Source organism: Mytilus galloprovincialis, chromosome 14, assembly GCF_965363235.1.
Source record: "Mytilus galloprovincialis chromosome 14, xbMytGall1.hap1.1, whole genome shotgun sequence".
Classification (NCBI taxonomy): domain Eukaryota; kingdom Metazoa; phylum Mollusca; class Bivalvia; order Mytilida; family Mytilidae; genus Mytilus; species Mytilus galloprovincialis.
Window position 1 is genome coordinate 30324222 of NC_134851.1, and position 18599 is coordinate 30342820.

Genomic DNA, 18599 nt, shown 5'->3' on the forward strand with positions numbered 1-18599 from the left:
AATGGTTTTAGACAGCTGCAGTTGAAGGTACACAAATTCAGGTTGTCATATAAGCCTTTGAAGTCATATCAATAGCACAGGCTACTGGTCAATAAGCATGAGTCATCAGCCATCAGTCATATGAATAGCCTTAGTAGGGTAGTGGTCAATAAGCATGAGTCATCAGACATCATTCATATCAATAGCACAGGCTAGTGGTCAATATGCATGAGTCATCAGCCATCAATAATTCAGTCATGTCACTAGCCTAGGGTAGTGGTCAATTATCTTGAATGACCAGTTAACAAAGCCATGTCACTAGCCTAAGGTAGTGGTTAATTATCAGGAATCACCAATTAAATAAAGTCATATCACTAGCCTAAGGTAACGGTCAATTATCAGGAATCACCCATTAACAAAGTCATATCACTAGCCTAGGGTAGCGGTCAATTATCTGAAATGATGAGTTAACAAAGCCATGTCACTAGCCTAGGGTAGTGGTCAATTATCAGGAATCACCAGTGAACAAAGTCATGTCACTAGACTAGGGAAGTGGTCAATTATCAGGAATCACCAATTAACAAAGCCATGTCACTAGCCTAGGGTAGTGGTCAATTATCAGGAATCACCAGTGAACAAAGTCATGTCACTAGCCTAGGCCTAGGGTAGTGGTCAATTATGAGGAATCACCAAATAACAAAGCCATGTCACTAGCCTACGGTAGTGGTCAATTATCAAGAATCACAAATTAACAAAGTCATATCACTAGCCTAGGGTTATGGTCAATTATCAGGAATCACCAGTTAACAAAACCATGTCACTAGCTTAGGGAAGTGCCCAATTATCAGGGATCACCAGTTAACAAAGCCATGTCACTAGCCTAGGGTAGTGCCCAAATATCTTGAATGACCAGTAAACAAAGCCATGTCACTAGCCCACTGCAGGGTAGTGGTCAATTATCTGGACTGACCAATTAACAAAGCCATGTCACTAGCCTAAGGTAGTGGTCAATTATCTTGAATGAGCAGTTAACAAAGCCATGTCACTAGTCTATGGTAGTGGTCAATAATCAGGAATCACCATTTAACAAAGTTATGTTACTAGCCTTGGGTAGTGCCCAATTATCAAAAATCACCAGTTAAGAAAGCCATGTCACTAGCCTAAGGTAGTGCCCAATTATCAGGGATCTCACCAGTTATCAAAGCCATGTCACTAGCCTAGGATAGTGGTCAATTATCTGAAATAATTAGGTAACAAAGTCATATCACTAGCCTAAGATAATGGTAAATTTTCTAAAATAATTAGTTAACAAAGCCATATCACTATCATAAGCCAAGGTAGTGACCCGATATCTGGAATGACCAGTTTACAAAGCCATGTCACTAACCTAGGGTAGTGGTCAATTATCTGAAATGATAAGTTAGCAAAGCCATGTCACTAGCCTAGGGTAGTAGTCAAATATCAGGAATCACCAGTTAACAAAGTTATATCACTAGCCTAGGGTAGTGGTCAATTATCAGGAATCACCAGCTAACAAAGTCATATCACTAGCTTAGAGTAGTAGTCAAATATCAGGAATCACCAGTTAACAAATTTATATCACTAGCCTAGGGTAGTGGTCAAATATCAGGAATCACCAGTTAAAAAAGCCATGTCACTAGCCTAGGGTAATGGACAATTATCAGCAATGGATCAGTTATCAAAGCCATATCACTATCCGAGGGTAGTGGTCAGTTATCAGGAGTATTTTTTGCATTGAAAGAAAAGCAGACATGATGACATTCATTTATGATTATCCAGTTTGAACTTAACTCTTATGTTTTTGTGTTGTTGGAATGTTGTCCATTGGAACTGTACCCCATATCTCCTTGTATTCATCTGCTTAAAAGTTTGGAAAACATATGTCCATACTACTTGTCTTAAACTGAAAAAAAAATATTCCAATTTCTTAATGTTTTTTTTTAATTATTTACAACATTTTTTTCATGATTAGGGTAATGATACATTACTGACAACATCCGTAGGCTGGTGACACATTACTGACAACCCGACCAGTCTAGGGAAACATTACTGACAACACCCCCAGGCTGGTACATGAGAGAAAACATTCATAGGCTAGTGACATATTACTGACAACACCCCTAGGGTGGTGACACATTAATGACAACATCATTAGGCTGGTAACACATCACTGACAACATTACTAGGGTACTGACACATTAGTGACAACATCTCTAGGCTGGTAACACATTTGTGAAAACACCACTAGGCTAGTGACACGTTACTGACAACACCCAAAGGCTGGTAACACATTAGTGAAAACACCACTAGGCTAGTGACACATTACTGACAACACCCCTAGGCTGGTGACACATTATTACAACATCTCTAGGCTGGTAACACATTAGTGACAACACCACCAGGCTAGTGACACATTACTTACAACACCCCTAGACTGGTGCACGAGTGAACACATCCTTCGGCTAGTAACACATTACTGACAACACCACATGGCTGGTGACACATTAGTGAAAACACCACTAGGCTAGTGACACATCACTGACAACACCCCTAGGCTGGTGACACATTAATGACATCTCTAGGCTGGTAACACATTAGTGACAACACCACTAGGCTAGTGACATATTACTTACAACACCCCTAGGCTGGTATATGAGTGAACACATCCCTCGGCTAGTGACACAGTACTGACAACACCCCTAAGCTGGCAACATTAATAGAGTACTGACACATTAGTGACAACATCTCTAAGCTATTGACACATAAGTGACAACACCACTGGGCTAGCGACACATTACTGACAACACCCCTAGGCTGGTGCATGAGTAAAACATCCCTAGGCTAGTGAAACATTACTGACAACACCCTTCAGAATGCAGTCTTGTAATTGACTGCTCCATAGGCTTACATGCAAAACAGCTGATCTTTGAAAATTAAAAAATAAAAAATGCTACATAGAAAAAAAATTTCATGTTCATATCATGTATGTACTAATATGAAATTGTGATTTAATCGAAAAAAGGGGGTCTTGCCACGAAGAATAAAAAGTTACGCAATCCTGAAGTCAAAACATTTTTTTTCTACTTTCTGTTTGCTATTTATACTAGGCCGCACCACTTCCAGTAAACATGATATCCTTCCACTTTCCTGGATTGATATCCTCAAAAGATGCAAGATTTTTTTTAAAGTCTATATATATGCTCCCATTCAAATGCATTGCTCGGCAAAAGAAAAGGGGTGGTTCCAACCCCTGGACCCCCTCCCCCTTTGTGGATCTGCCAATGTTGATGTGGTTCTGTCCCAAAAGTAGTACACTGGACTGTAAAAGTCTTTTTTTTTTGGATAGAGCCAGTGCAAGTTTACCTCACTGTTCTAGTGGAACAGTCAGATTTTCCCATCACTTGATGTCTTTTTTTGTTCGTCGTCGTCTGTCTGTTGTTCTCCTCTAAAACTGCTGAACCAATTTCTACCGAACTTAAGCTGAATGATCCTTCATGTTATATCTATGGGTCTCTAAAACACAGGTTTTGTTTTGTTTTCTGTTTCGTCATGTGATCATGGCTAAATAAAAGCATAGGATGAAAGATAGTTTTGGCTTTTATCTCAAAACCCAAATCAAAGGATTTAGAGCAAATCTGACACAGAGTTAATTGTTCATTATAGGTGAAGTTCTATCAACAATAAACTTTCAGACAAGTGTAACAACCCATTGTTGGGTTGCTACCACTAGATTGGTAATTTTAAGGAAACATTGCAGTTTTTATACGACTGCAAAAAGTTTTTTGTGATCATATATTGGTAAAGTGTAGTCGTTGTCCGAAGCCATTTGGTTTTCGCATAATTACTTTAGTATAAGTTAATAGAAATCTATGAAATTCAAACAAAAAGGAAGGTTGGGATTTATTTTGGGAGTTTTTGTCCAGAGTTTAGGAATTAGGCATTTTTAAGGGACCAAAAGGGTCCAAAATTAAACTTTGTTTGATTTCATCAAAAAATGAATAATTGGGGTTCTTTGATATGCCAAATCTAACTATGTATTTAGATTCTTAATTTTTTGGTCCTGTTTAAATTGGGCTACCTTAACATGCTTAAGGTCCAACGTGTCTAAAATTAAACTTATTTTGATTTTAACAATATTTAAATTTTTGGTGTTCTTTAATATCATGAATAAGCTGAATCTGAATATTTACTTAGATTTTTATACAACCGCAAAAATTGAAATTTTTTTGGTCGTATATTGGTATCACGTTGAGGTCGTCATCGTCGTCGTCGTCCGAATTCTTTTGGTTTTCGCACTATAACTTTAGTTTAAGTCAATAGAAATCTATGAAATTTAAACACAAGGTTTATGGCCACAAAAGGTTGGTTGGGATTGATTTTGGAAGTTTTGGTCCCAACAGTTTAGGAATAAGGGGCCAAAAAGGGCCCAAATAAGCATTTTCTTGGTTTTCGCACTATAACTTCAGTTTAAGCAAATAGAAATCTATGAAATTTAAACACAAGGTTTATGGCCACAAAAGGTTGGTTGGGAATAATTTTGGGAGTTTTGTTTCCAACTGTTTAGGAATTAGGGGCCAAGAAAGGGCCCAAATAAGCATTATTCTTGGTTTTCGCACAATAACTTTAGTATTAGTAAATAGAAATCAATGAAATTTAAACACAAGGTTTATGAACACAAAAGGAAGATTGGGGTGGATTTTCAGAGTTGAGATCCCAACAGTTTAGGAATTAGGGGTCAAAAAGGGCCCCAAATAAGCATTTTTCTTGGTTTTCGCACCATAACTTTAGTATAAGTAAATATAAAATCTATGAAATTTAAACACAAGGTTTATGACTATAAAAGGAAGGTTGGGATTGATTTTGGGAGTTTTGGCCGCAACAGTTTAGGAATAAGGGGCCCAAAGGGTCCAACATTAAACTTTGTTTGATTTCATCAAAAATTGAATAAATGGGGTTCTTTAAATGCCGAATTTAACTGTGTATGTGGATTCTTAATTTTTGGTCCCGTTTTCAAATTGGTCTACATTAAGGTCCAAAGGGTCCAAAATTAAACTTAGTTTGATTTTAACAAAAATTGAATCCTTGGGGTTCTTTGATATGCTGAATCTAAAAATATACTTAGATTTTTTATTATTGGCCCAGTTTTCAAGTTGGTCCAAATCAGGGTCCAAAATTAAACTTTGTTTGATTTCATCAAAAATTGAATAATTGGAGTTTTTTTATATATATTTGCCAAATCTAACTGTGTATGTAGATTCTTAATTTTTGGTCCCGTTTTCAAATTGGTCTGCATTAAAGTCCAAAGGGTCCAAAATTAAACTAAGTTTGATTTTAACAAAAATTGAATTCAGGGGCTTCTTTGATATGCTGGATCTAAACATGCACTTAGATTTTTGATTATGGGCCCAGTTTTCAAGTTGGTCCAAATCAGGATCCAAAATTATTATATTAGGTATTGTGCAATAGCAAGAAATTTTCAATTGCACAGTATTCAGCAATAGCAAGAAATTTTCAATTGCACAGTATTCAGCAATAGCAAGAAATCTTCAATTGCACAATATTGTGCAATATCAAGAAATCTTCAATTGCACAGTATTGTGCAATAGCAAGTATTTTCAATTGCACAGTATTGCCCAATAGCAAGAAATATCTAATTGCACAATATTGTGTAATAGCAAGAAATATCTAATTGCACAATAGCAAGAAATTTTCAATTGGAGTTATCTTTCTTTGTCCTGAATAGTAGTTGAATCAACTTAAATCATTGTTTTATACAATATACAATGTATATTTACTTTTACTACCAACTGATAAATTTAAACAATCTTTACCATTCAGTGATAACAAGCACTTTTTTACATTTAAATATTTTATGATGTATTTAAATGAGTAGTTATTGTTACAAACTCCATTAGTAATTTGAATTGAGATCAGTTTTGGAATAAGGGAAAGGGGGATGTGAATAAAAATTGGGGGGGGGGGGGGGGGGGGTAGGGGGTAAATTTTTCTCATTTCAGATTTCATAAATAAAAAGAAAATTTCTTCAAACTGTTTTTTGAGAGGATTAATATTCAACAGCATAGTGAATTGCTCAAAGGCAAAAAACAAATTTTAAGTTTATGAGACCACATTCATTCTGTGTCAGAAACCTATGATGTGTCAACAATTTAATCACAATCCAAATTTAGAGCTGATTCCAGCTTGAATGTTGTGTCCTTACTTGCCCCAACCGTTCAGGGTTCAACCTCTGCGGTCATATAAAGTTGTGCCATGCGGAGCATCTGGTTTATTATGGGCCCTGTTTTCAAGTTGGTCCAAACAGGGGTTCAAAATTTTACTTTGTTTGATTTCAACAAAAATTTCTTTGATCATGTTGATATGCTGCATCTTATCATGTATTAAGATTTTGAATTTTGGACCATATTAGAGGTTAATTGTCAATTTAAAATTTTTAACTACTTGGACCACATTCATTCTGTGTCAGAAACCTATGCTGCGTCAAATATTGAATCACAATCCAAATTCAAAATTCAGAGCTGTATCAAGCTTGAATGTTGTGTCCATACTTGCCCCAACTGTTCAGGGTTCAACCTGTACGGTCGTATCAAGCTGAGCCATGCGTAGCATTTTTATTGGTTATTATCTTGAATCTTATTTCTGAAAAAGATATACTGTGAACAGCAAATATAATTTGCAAAGTAAGGTATTAATACACCAAAAATTGTCAATTGACCCCATAAGAAGTTAATTATTGCCTTTTAAAGACAATTTTGCACAATTTGTTCATCTAGTTTGCTGAATACTCTAAAGAATCTTCTCCTTTGACATTGTGGAATCTATTACAGCCAAACTTGGATTGAATGAGTTTCAGAGTAACTAGTATTAAGTTTGTATTTTATTTCCTTTTAGGTCAAGAAACATAGTCACTTTATAGTTGCATGGCTAAAATGGAACATAGGGGTAAAATGATCACAAATGGAAGATTGATGCAAAAATTTCAGGTGAGCACTTCAGGCTCTTGAGAGCCTCTTGTTTAATTGCTTCTGTAAGTAATATATATTAATTTGAAATTCTGACGAGTGAGACACATGCAGATTATACTGTAAACAATATTTCAGAGTTTAATGTAGTCAAGCAAACAAATCATAGAAGAACAGCAAATCATGTCTTTGTTGTCCAATGAAAAATTAGTACAAACACAAAGAAAAAGTATGGGAATGTTTGTTTTTTAAACTATTGACCAGAGTGAAAGTCTTTGAAAGTGATGACTGGCAAACAGTCTGTGAAATGAAATAGCACAAATATTCCATTCTTTTAAAATATTATTGTATATAAAGAAAAACATATACTGATGTTTAATAATAGTTTTTACCCTTTTTATGTTTAGGACAAGAAATATAGAAAAATAATGAAAAGTATAAACAGTTACAACAGAAATGAGCGGCAAAACAAGATAAACAGAATACAACAAGACCTAAATGGTAAGACCACTTCTATATACTGTAAATTCAGAAATTATTGATTGCATTTATTACTGTGCTTTTTCACGAATGGACAACTTATTGTGATTACAAAAAAAATCTGCATAAAGATCTATATATGGGCAGGAATTCGCTAGTGAAATTTTAGGGTCAATAGTGTTTATCCAATTAAAAAATAAACAAATCATGCAAATATGGAGAATAAACATTGTTTAAATATCAAAGTGGGTTAGTCTTTATTGCCAAATGCAAAAAAAATGGATCCAATTAAAAAAATCAACAAAAAATCAGCACTTGTTATGTGCTGGTAGTTGAAAACTGTAGACAAAAAGTGTGACATTTCTGCAGTGGCAAAACCCCTAGTCATATTTAGAATATGCCTGAAGAATTGTTCTACTATAATAGTTGAAAATCAACTGCAAAATGATCCGTCTATCATTTAGAAACCCCATTTTGTACAGAATCCGATTATTGCTGCAAATAAAATACGATTGAAAATGGACAAGTGCATGTAACTTTTCCCGTCAACAAATGTTACATGCACCTTTTCATTAGCTGATTAGCTTTGGAAACAAGTTATTGGTCCAGCATGGCAAATTTTGAAAGGTGTCAACAATGGGTACAATTTGGATTTCATGATTTTTATCAATCAACTGAAGTTTGAAAAATATAGAAGGTAAGAAAATTTATTTCATTTTCGTGTCAATACTGCCCAATAATACTCATCTTTTTATAACAGTTGTATACTTTTTATAGTAAATATTACCATAATTATTTTTTTCACATTTCAACCCACTGACAATTACATTAAAATGTGGCTTTGTCATCTTTCACACTAGGCATCTACCAGTGATCAAGCAGATGATAAGAGAGTGGGACCAGGTTAATTTGACCTCACAATGAAGTGTTACATGCACTTTCTGTGTAAATTAGGTTCTTTGATAATGATGTGTGACTTGCTTTGCAATTTTGTCAAAAAATATAAGTTTATCTTGTATTTAAACAGGTTTGACCCTTACGATATTCATTCTATTGCTGGAGAGATTTCTGTACATAACATTGACACGAAAATATTTACCAAGGAAAGGTGTCTATGATACATGCAAAAGCTTTTTTTGTACGGTTTGCCTTATCAATCTAATTTTTTACATGAAATACCACAGATTAATTGCCAATTTGATTAACTAGTACTTGTATTCATTCTCAGCATTATAAAGATAACTGGCCACTTAATTTGAAAACATAAAATGTAACATTGACACCAGAATAAAAACAATATTACTTTATTACACTTAAAGCATAATTGGCCAGTGCATAATATTAAATCAAATGTAAATTTATGCTGAATTCTTAACAGAGAAGTTGTTGTTCTTTCTTGATTTCTAGACTTTACAATATTTACTTGTAATTCTTATCATTTAAAGGCATGTAACATTGACACATCTTCTGCGTCCAGGTTACATGCTACAACCTAATAAATGTGCATACAATTATTCAATCAATAAAATCTTGTTGAAATTTAAATTTGCTTCATTAAAATGATATTAAAGAAATAAATGAGTTTTAATTATTTGTGTTTATTTTTTTCCTGATTGACTAGCAATTTTTCCTCATCATTTGTTGGTGTTCCTGTCAATGTTACATACATAACCCAGAATTATAATGTTTTAAAAGCATTGATTTCCAAACCTCTGTTATGAGCTTTAAAATGAGTTTATCTGAGTTTATAAATGACTAACATCTGAAATATTGTCATCACACAATTTCTTTGATGCTCCTATGATAACTTTATGAGTAACATGGACTACGAATGTTGTATCAGGTCTTTTTTGTGTTACATGAGAAGATTTTACTGTGTTGAAATCAACAGTTAATCTAATTTTTAATATTCAAAGTTATTATTATGATACCTATTTTAAAAAATAATGTATAAAGTAAACCCAAATTAAACTTTTTTTTCATTAAGAAATTGTGTATGTAACATTGACAGTCTATTATTTAGACTTTTACATGTTCAGGCCAGTGTTACATGCGTAAACAAAACTTACTGCCATATGGAGCTATTATCTTATTTTTATTTTACAAAATTAAAGCGTTTTCATGTTTTCCTGTTTATTTTGTCTTTTAACACTAGTTAGTAACATTGACAACAATATTTTGTGTCAAGATTTTTTTTATGTTACATGCAAAGGTATTACTTCCTTAAAGTCAGACATTTATATAACATTTTATAACCTAAACGATTAATTAGATATTACTGGGCAGCAATTATATTATTTCTCCAAAGTTGACTATTAAGCACACCACTTTCATCTTCTGGTCTTCATGTATGTAACATTGACATACAACCTTTTACTTTTCTGTCAATGTTACACGCATGAACAGAACTGATAACATTTACTTACTCCTTTGCTCTATAAAGAGATTATTGATAATTTAACTTGTTTTACCACCATCAAACTTCATCTTTATTTCTAAATATAGATATTCTTTTTAGAAGTGCATTTTCTTCATTGACAACAAAATTGGTGTCGGTCTTGAAAATTTACATGCAATTTTTAATTAAAAAAATCTACAGGCAATATAAACCTAAGAAAGAAAAAGATGATCAGCAATAAATGTGATGAAGAAAACTCTCAAGAAGATGCTGCAAAAAGATACTGTCCCTGTCAACCAGTCAGATGGTGATGTCCCTGGCAGCCAGACAGATGGTGATGTCCCTGTCAGCCTGGAAGATGGTGATGTACATATCAGTCAATCAGTTAGTTGGTGATGTTCCTGTCAGTCAGTCAGTCTGTGATGTTCTTGTAAGCCAGTCAGAGGGTAATGTCCCTGTCAGCCAACAGATGGTGATGTCCTAGTCAGCCTGGCAGATGGTGATGTTCATATTAGTCTGTCAGTTGGTGATGTTCCTGTCATTCAGTCATATGGTGATGTTCCTGTCAGCCAGTCAGATGGTGATGTCCCTGTCAGCCAGTCAGATGGTGATGTCCCTGTCAGCCAGTCAGATGGTGATATCCCTTTCAGCCTGTCAGATGGTGATAACCCTATCAGCCTGGCAGATTATGATGTCTGTGTTAGCCAGTCTGATAAGGTCCCTATTAGTGAGTCGGGTGGTGACGGTCCTTTCAGCCAGTCAGATAGTAGTTCTGTGTCAGAAAACCAGATGATGGTGACTGTGTATGCAGACATACTAGTGATCTCCAATTTGACCATTCTACAGCAGTGTAGAAGATAGTTATTTCAAAATCTTGTTTATTTATCCCTTTTCATTCACCAGTCAACACATGTATCATGTGTATTTACTGATGCTCATTATAGAAATCATGAGGAATTCAATTTGTAACATTTTTTTTTTAATTGTTATGCCAATAATTGACATTCCAGAATATCTTTTGCATTATAAGAGGTTCAGGCTCCTTCTGATTTCAAAATCATAATAATAAACTCATCATGGATACCAGAATTGAAATTTTGTAGGCCAGAAACACTTTTCGTTTACAAAAGACTATTCAGTGACGCTAATGAAACAAAAAAGTAAAAGAAGGCCAAATAAAGTTGAAAACAGGACTATGGTCTAATGGGTGTTGGTTTTCTCTTTTGAATTGTTTTACACTGGTCATTATGGGGCCCTTTAAATTTTGGCTTCCTGTAGTTTAGGTAACAAGTTTTCAAGATGAAATGGCATTGAAAAATCGAAACAAGATATTTGAGAGTTTCTATATTATTGTAAATTTTATAATCTATGCATGGATTTTGGTTCTGATTGAGGGTAGATTAATTGTTGTTTTGTTTTTTGTTGTTAGATAGTTGAAGATGTTGGAGACAGAAAACAAGAAACAAGAAACTTGTTTTGAATGTTTGAAATAAAATTTATTGTTTAAACCTTAAAAAGTTATCATAAATGTAAGATTAACCAGCAGAAATAAAACGAGATATAGGATAATATGTCTATCAGACAACAACCTCAAAGATGAAACCCAAATTGTTCTTTATAGAAGTTATGTAAACGATTGAAAATAAGATTCTCAATAAATGCAGCTGTATCAACCTCTAGTAGATTTGTCCATATTTTGTCTTGGTTTTTCATACTATTAGTTTTAAGTGTAACTGTGTCACATGAATGAGGGATACATGTAATCATTTTGTACCCTTACTTTGTCAGTATTAGTCATTGAGTGAGAAACTTTGTGGATGCTGATGGTTGTGTGGTTGTCTTCTTATCAATCTCATCCCTGTGCATAAAAAAACGGGTTGCTTTTTTACTGATATAAAAATGTTTCATGTTGTGGAAATTTTGGATGACTCCTTCATCAATTGATCTATCTTTGGTCTTAATTTTATTTTTCTGTTTTTTTTTTACATTTGAATATCTTTTAATTTAGCCTTCCATAGTGTACCACCATGAACAAGCATAACTACTGGTATAGTTAAAAAAAATATGTCTGCTGTCTGAAATTTAGGTGAATGGTTTTGGTATTAACCACTATTTAAATAATATCATATATGAGAAATGTGGCAGTATAATTGTATAATTTACATTCAGATGGTTGTTTGGAGGCTTTTTATATCTTTTAAGGTCAATTCTGGCATGGTTCATTATTCATATTTTTTGTGTCCACGTTACATGCAACATTTAAGTCACTATTTTATGACAGAAATGAGATAATTGCAAAAATATTAATACAATTTTTTAATGTGAGGGTAACACAATGAAAAAGAGCCTTTACATGTTCAGAAAGAAAATGATTCTTACTGTATTTATCTCGTAAACATTGCATGTAACATTGACAGAAAAGTAGAGGAAACTTGTTTTCACAAAATTTCTGAAAGAAATGAAAATATACATTTTAGAGTTTTGATGATAGACAATGTTTTGTGATCAATATATATGATATTGAATGTTGAATAAGTTAAGGAATCATTAATCTCAATTTGGAAAAAGTGTCCATGTTACATGCTCCAAATTCATTATTTGCTTTGGTTCCAAACTGACGCAAGTTTAAAAATGATTTTTTTGGTTACAAATAGAAGGACACCATTTGTAGCAATAATTTGTAAAAAATTTAGAAGCTTATAATGATTTTTATTTTTTCTTACAATGTCACACTAAAGTAGCATTAGCGAATTCCTGCCCATATATATATGTTTCTGTTATCAAAATATGAGTTCTTATTTTTGCAATACTCACCAGTCACATTATTCGCATTACTAAAAACGTCTCGATAATTTCTGAATTACAGAAATAAAAGTATTTGCCTTTGAATGATGACATATAAAAATAAGAAGATGTGGTATGGTAAACGAGTGACTTATCCACCAGAGTTCAATGAAGGGGATGCAAGAAATTAAAGGCCAATTATGGGCCGGCCTTCAATAATGAGAAAACACTTCTTTTATAGGTCAGCCAATAAAGATCCCAATATGAAAAGATTTAAACAATCCAATTTAGTTCAACATGTTCAAAGTCAATAACAATTACTTTAATAATAAAAATCATGTCTGTGAGCACTCAACCTTACCATAATATTTGACAGTGGTTCAAATTACACAACATATGAACATTCTATAACAACTATTGCAAGTGGCTCAACTTTAAATATCACTGCAAGGCACTAAACAACGAATATTAAATTTTGGACACAAAGCACTGAAATAAGAGAACTCACAAATATCAAATGAAAGTTTCTCAAAATGTTCATTCAAATATGATAAAAAAAAGCTTATTTATATTGCTGTTTTTTGTCTATTTAAACATTTTTTTTTTAATTTGTTTATTTATAGGTCAGATATCTTGGTTTTTATGATCATCAACAGGTCCTGCAGGGTCTATACTGAAGAGGAAACTTAATTGTTAATACTTTTCTACATATTGTGCTAATAGTATTAATTAATGTGAAATGAACTGTGTGTTTTTCTGGAAAAAGAAATTGAAAAAATTCTACAAAATTGCTATTAACAAAATGGAGTACATGTACTATCAAAGATGCACAAGAACACAATTGTGTAAAATGTAACAACCTACATATTCGCTGATGGATTATGGAGAAATTAAGAAAAAAAATAGTATCTTTGTCATGTTTGATGTCGAAATAAACAACTGCTTTATCCATTCATGTACATGGCTCCATCATATCAAATATACAGAGAAGATGTTTGAAGAACAAGTTGCCAAAATTTATTCAACCAATTGAAGGAAGATGTCTTGTGGATGGAATTATTTATGCACTGAACTGTTATGTAGGGGGTCGAATAATTGTAGACAGCAGCTGAAACAGAAGACAAGTTAAATTAACATGAAAAGTGTTTATTTTATTTAATATGCAAATATGAGCACAATATTAATAACATCACAAATAGTATGATATTCATAACTACTAGTGTTTTGCTTATTATTGTATTGTCTTAAACATACTAAACAGTCAGCCTTTTGTTTTTGTATGTTTAAAACTCACCATGAAAATTTGTATTAAAGTTTTAATTATCTTTTGTATCAATAATTCAGTCAAGGAAAAATTATATTTATACTATCATGAAATTTCCTTAGAGGAAATTTGTAGAACAATGATTTCCTTAGAGGAAATTTAATGTCTTGAATTTTCCCTCAAGGAAAAGTGTTTGTCAACAATTTCCTCACAGGAAAAAGTTTTTCCTCCAAGGAAAATTTGAAGCTGCAAATTTCCTCAAAGGAAAATTTGAAGCGGCAAATTTCCTCAAAGGAAATAGATTTTCCTCAAAGGAAAATTTGAAGCCACAAATTTCCTCAAAGGAAAAAGAATTTCCTCAAAGGAAATAGAATTTCCTCTAAGGAAATAGAATTTCCTCAAAGGAAATGTTTATGCAGCAAATTCCCTAAGGGAAATCTTTTTCCCTCGAGGAAAAACCAATTTCCCTTGAGGAAAAATCTTTTTCCTTTAGGGAAATTTGATTTCCCTTGAGGAAAACTACTTTTCCTCTGAGGAAATTGTTGACAAAAGGGGCATAACTTTTTCAACAGTGGTGCTAGAGCAAAAAATTTTTAGGACAATTATCAGGGAACCAATATCAACCAAGCTATCAACTTCATTTTGACTTAACTCCAAAAATTAAGGTGACAAATTTTGCACTCAGCGGAATTGCAAACTTGTCCCGGAGACTGTTATAAACCTATAATCAAACAGAAAAAATTGAGTTCAGAAAAAAAATTCAGAAAAAAATGCACTATTTTGTTTCCCTCCATGTTTTGACATGCACCGGAAACTGGAGTTGTAATACAAGACTGGTACCTTAAGCTGGTGGTACATAAGTGACAACATGCCTAGGCTAGTGACACATTACTGACAACAAACACTAGGCTAATCACACATTACTGACAACATGCCTAGGCTGGTAACACATCATTGACAACATTACTAGGGCACTGACACATTAGTGACAACATCTCTAGGCTGGTAACACATTAGTGAAAACACCACTAGGCTAGTGACACGTTACTGACAACACCCATAGGCTGGCAACACATTAGTGAAAATACCACTAGGCTAGTGACACATTACTGACAACACCCCTAGGCTGGTGACTCATTAATTACAACATCTCTAGGCTGGTAACATATTAGTGACAACACCACTAGGCTAGTGACACATTACTTACAACACCCCTAGACTGGTGCATGAGTGAACACATCCTTCGGCTAGTGACACATTACTGACAACACCCCTAGGCTGGTGACACATTAATGAAAACACCACTAGGCTGGTAACACATTAGTGAAAACACCACTAGGCTAGTGACACATTACTGACAACACCCTTAAGCTAGTGACACATAAGTGACAACATGCCTAGGCTAGTGACACATTACTGACAATAAACAATAAGCTAATCACACATTACTGACAACATGCCTATGCTAGTGACAACACCATAGTGATACATCATTAACAACACTAGACTAGCCACGCATTACTGACAATACCCTTAGGTTAGTGATATATTATTGACAACACCTATAGGCTAGTGATATGTTATTGACAGCCTAAGCTTATATATGGCACATTACTGCCAACACCCGTAGTGATAAATTATTAACAATCCTAGGCTAGTGACACATAACTGACAACTACCTTAAACTAGTTATATGACATGTTACTGACAACTACCGTATGCTAATGATATGACTCATTACTGACAACTACCTTAGGTTTGTGGTATGACACATTAATAATAACTCCCCTAAGTAATTGTGAAATGACTTTGGATAAGTTATAAGAAACATAATTGACAACTTTCACGGGTTAGTAATATGACACATTACTGAAAACTATCCTTCTTAGTGAAAGGAGACATCAATGAAAACTACCAAAGTCTAGTGATATGACACATAACTGACAACTACCATAGTCTAGTGATATGACACGTAACTGATAAAAAACATAGGATAGTGATATGACAAATAACTGACAACTACCATAGTCTAGTGACATTCCTTTGTTCACTGGTGATTTCTGATAATTGACCACTACCCTAAGATAGTGGTATGACTGTGTTAACTAATCATTTCAGATTATTGACCACTACCCTAGGCTAGTGATATGACTTTGTTAATTGGTGATTCCTGATAATTAACCGCTACCCTAGGCTAGTGATATAACTGTTAATTGGTGATTCCTGATAATTGACCACTACCCTAGGCTAGTGACATGGCTTTGTTAATTGGTGATTCCAGATAATTGACCACTACTCTAGGCTAGTGACATGGCTTTGTTAATTGGTGATTCTTGATAATTGACCACTTCCCTTGGCTAGTGACATGGCTTTGTTAACTCATCATTTCAGATAATTGACCGCTACCCTAGGCTAGTGATAAGACTTTGTTAATTGGTAATTCCTGATAATTGACCGATATCCTAGGCTAGTGATATGGCTTTGTTAATTGGTGATTCCTGATAATCAACCACTACCCTAGGCTAATGACATGGCTTTGTTAATTGGTGATTCCTGATAATTGACCACTTCCCTAGGCTAGTGACATGACTTTGTTCACTGGTGACTCCTGATAATTGACCACTTCCCTAGGCTAGTGACATGGCTTTGTTAACTTATCATTCCTGATAATTGACCACTATCCTAGGCTAATGACATGGCTTTGTTAATTGGTAATTCCTGATAATTGACCACTTCCCTAGACTAGTGACATGACTTTGTTCACTGGTGATTCCTGATAATTGACCACTACCCTAGTCTAGTGACATGGCTTTGTTAAGTCATCAATTCAGATAATTGACCGCTAACCTAGGCTAGTGATATGACTTTGTTAATTGGTGATTCCTGATCATTGACCGCTACCCTAGGCTAGTGACATGACTTTGTTCACTGGTGATTCCTGATAATTGACCACTACCCTAGGCTATTGACATGGCTTTGTTAATTGGTGATTCCTGATAATTGACCACTTCCCTAGGCTAGTAATATGACTTTGTTCACTGGTGATTCCTGATAATTGACCACTACCCTAGGCTAGTGACATGGCTTTGTTAACTCATCATTTCAGATAATTGACCACTACCCTAGGCTAGTGATATGACTTTGTTAATTGGTGATTCCTGATAATTGACTGCTACCTTAGGCTAGTGATATGACTTTATTTAATTGGTGATTCCTGATAATTAACCACTACCCTAGGCTAGTGACATGGTTTTGTTAACTGGTCATTCAAGATAATTGACCACTACCCTAGGCTAGTGACATGGCTTTGTTAACTGGTGATCCCTGATAATTGGGCACTTCCCTAAGCTAGTGATATGGTTTTGTTATCTGGTGAATCCTAATAATTGACCATTACCCTAAGCTAGTGACATGGCTTTGTTAACTCATCTTTTCAGATAATTGACCACTACCCTAGGCTAGTGATATGACTTTGTTAATTGGTGATTCCTGATAATTGACCGCTACCTTAGGCTAGTGATATGACTTTATTTAATTGGTGATTCCTGATAATTAACCACTACCCTAGGCTAGTGACATGGCTTTGTTAACTGGTCATTCAAGATAATTGACCACTACCCTAAGCCAGTGACATGACTGAATTATTGATGGCTGATGACTCATGCATATTGACCACTAGCCTGTGCTATTGATATGAATGATGTCTGATGACTCATGCTTATTGACCATTACCCTACTAAGGCTATTCATATGACTGATGGCTGATGACTCATCCTTATTGACCAGTAGCCTGTGCTATTGATATGACTTCAAAGGCTTATATGACAACCTGAATTTGTGTACCTTCAACTGCAGCTGTCTAAAACCATTACGGATGTCTCCAATTCCTTTTTCTATAGATGAATATTATCAACCTATCCAGTCACTCAAAAGTGTTATAGTCAATTGCAAATAAATACAAAACACACAATAAGTAACTGGAAAGGTACAGTAATGCTGCAACAAGAAATGTAGAAAAATAAATACATGTACTCCTTGCACTTTAGCTTTTTGTATTAATACTGGACTACTGAAATTAATATATTTGACATTAGGTTGAATTTATTTTTCTAAATTGTCTCTATTCCCTTACTCCTAGTTTTTACTTAGAACTAAACAAAAAGTGATCAGCTTGCTTTGAACAAAATATATCATTTGTAGGTTGAATCTCTGTAAATATTAACAATTCATTTTCCCATAGAAACTCCCTTTACAGCTAAAACTGTGCCACTTTTACTATGTAACAAAAAAATCATATCCTGGATTTTTTTTCAAAGGTCAAAATATAGATATGATACAGCTGTGCAGCATATTTTCACCATTCATATGGGCCTATCTACTAAGAGTTTAAACTAACACTAAATTTCATAACTACCCCCGACCTGACTGCAGGGCTACTAAAATTTTGTGTGGGCTAGCCTACACTGTACTTGAATTTCTGCTTTTCTTTTATAAGACTATATATGTGGTCTACAAATTTTAAGCTGTGGGCTACAAAATTTACACAGCTGCAAAATTTAAGCTGTGGTCTACCATTGTCAGAGTCTTCAATTTAATTCAGTCCCTGGTAAATTTTAACTAGCAGACTTGTGGTGCATTCCCTGTTTAATTTGCAAATTTTTACGTCATTTAGTACCAAGTTTTCAAGTAGAAA

General features: G+C 34.2%; 1 long non-coding RNA gene across 1 annotated transcript; it reads left to right on the forward strand.

Moving 5' to 3' along the window:
- Positions 1-6779: 6779 nt before the first annotated feature.
- Positions 6780-13986, forward strand: LOC143058921 (uncharacterized). Its single transcript, XR_012973292.1, has 3 exons — positions 6780-7001; positions 7388-7481; positions 13266-13986. It is a non-coding gene; the product is annotated as an uncharacterized LOC143058921 (long non-coding RNA).
- Positions 13987-18599: the final 4613 nt, after the last annotated feature.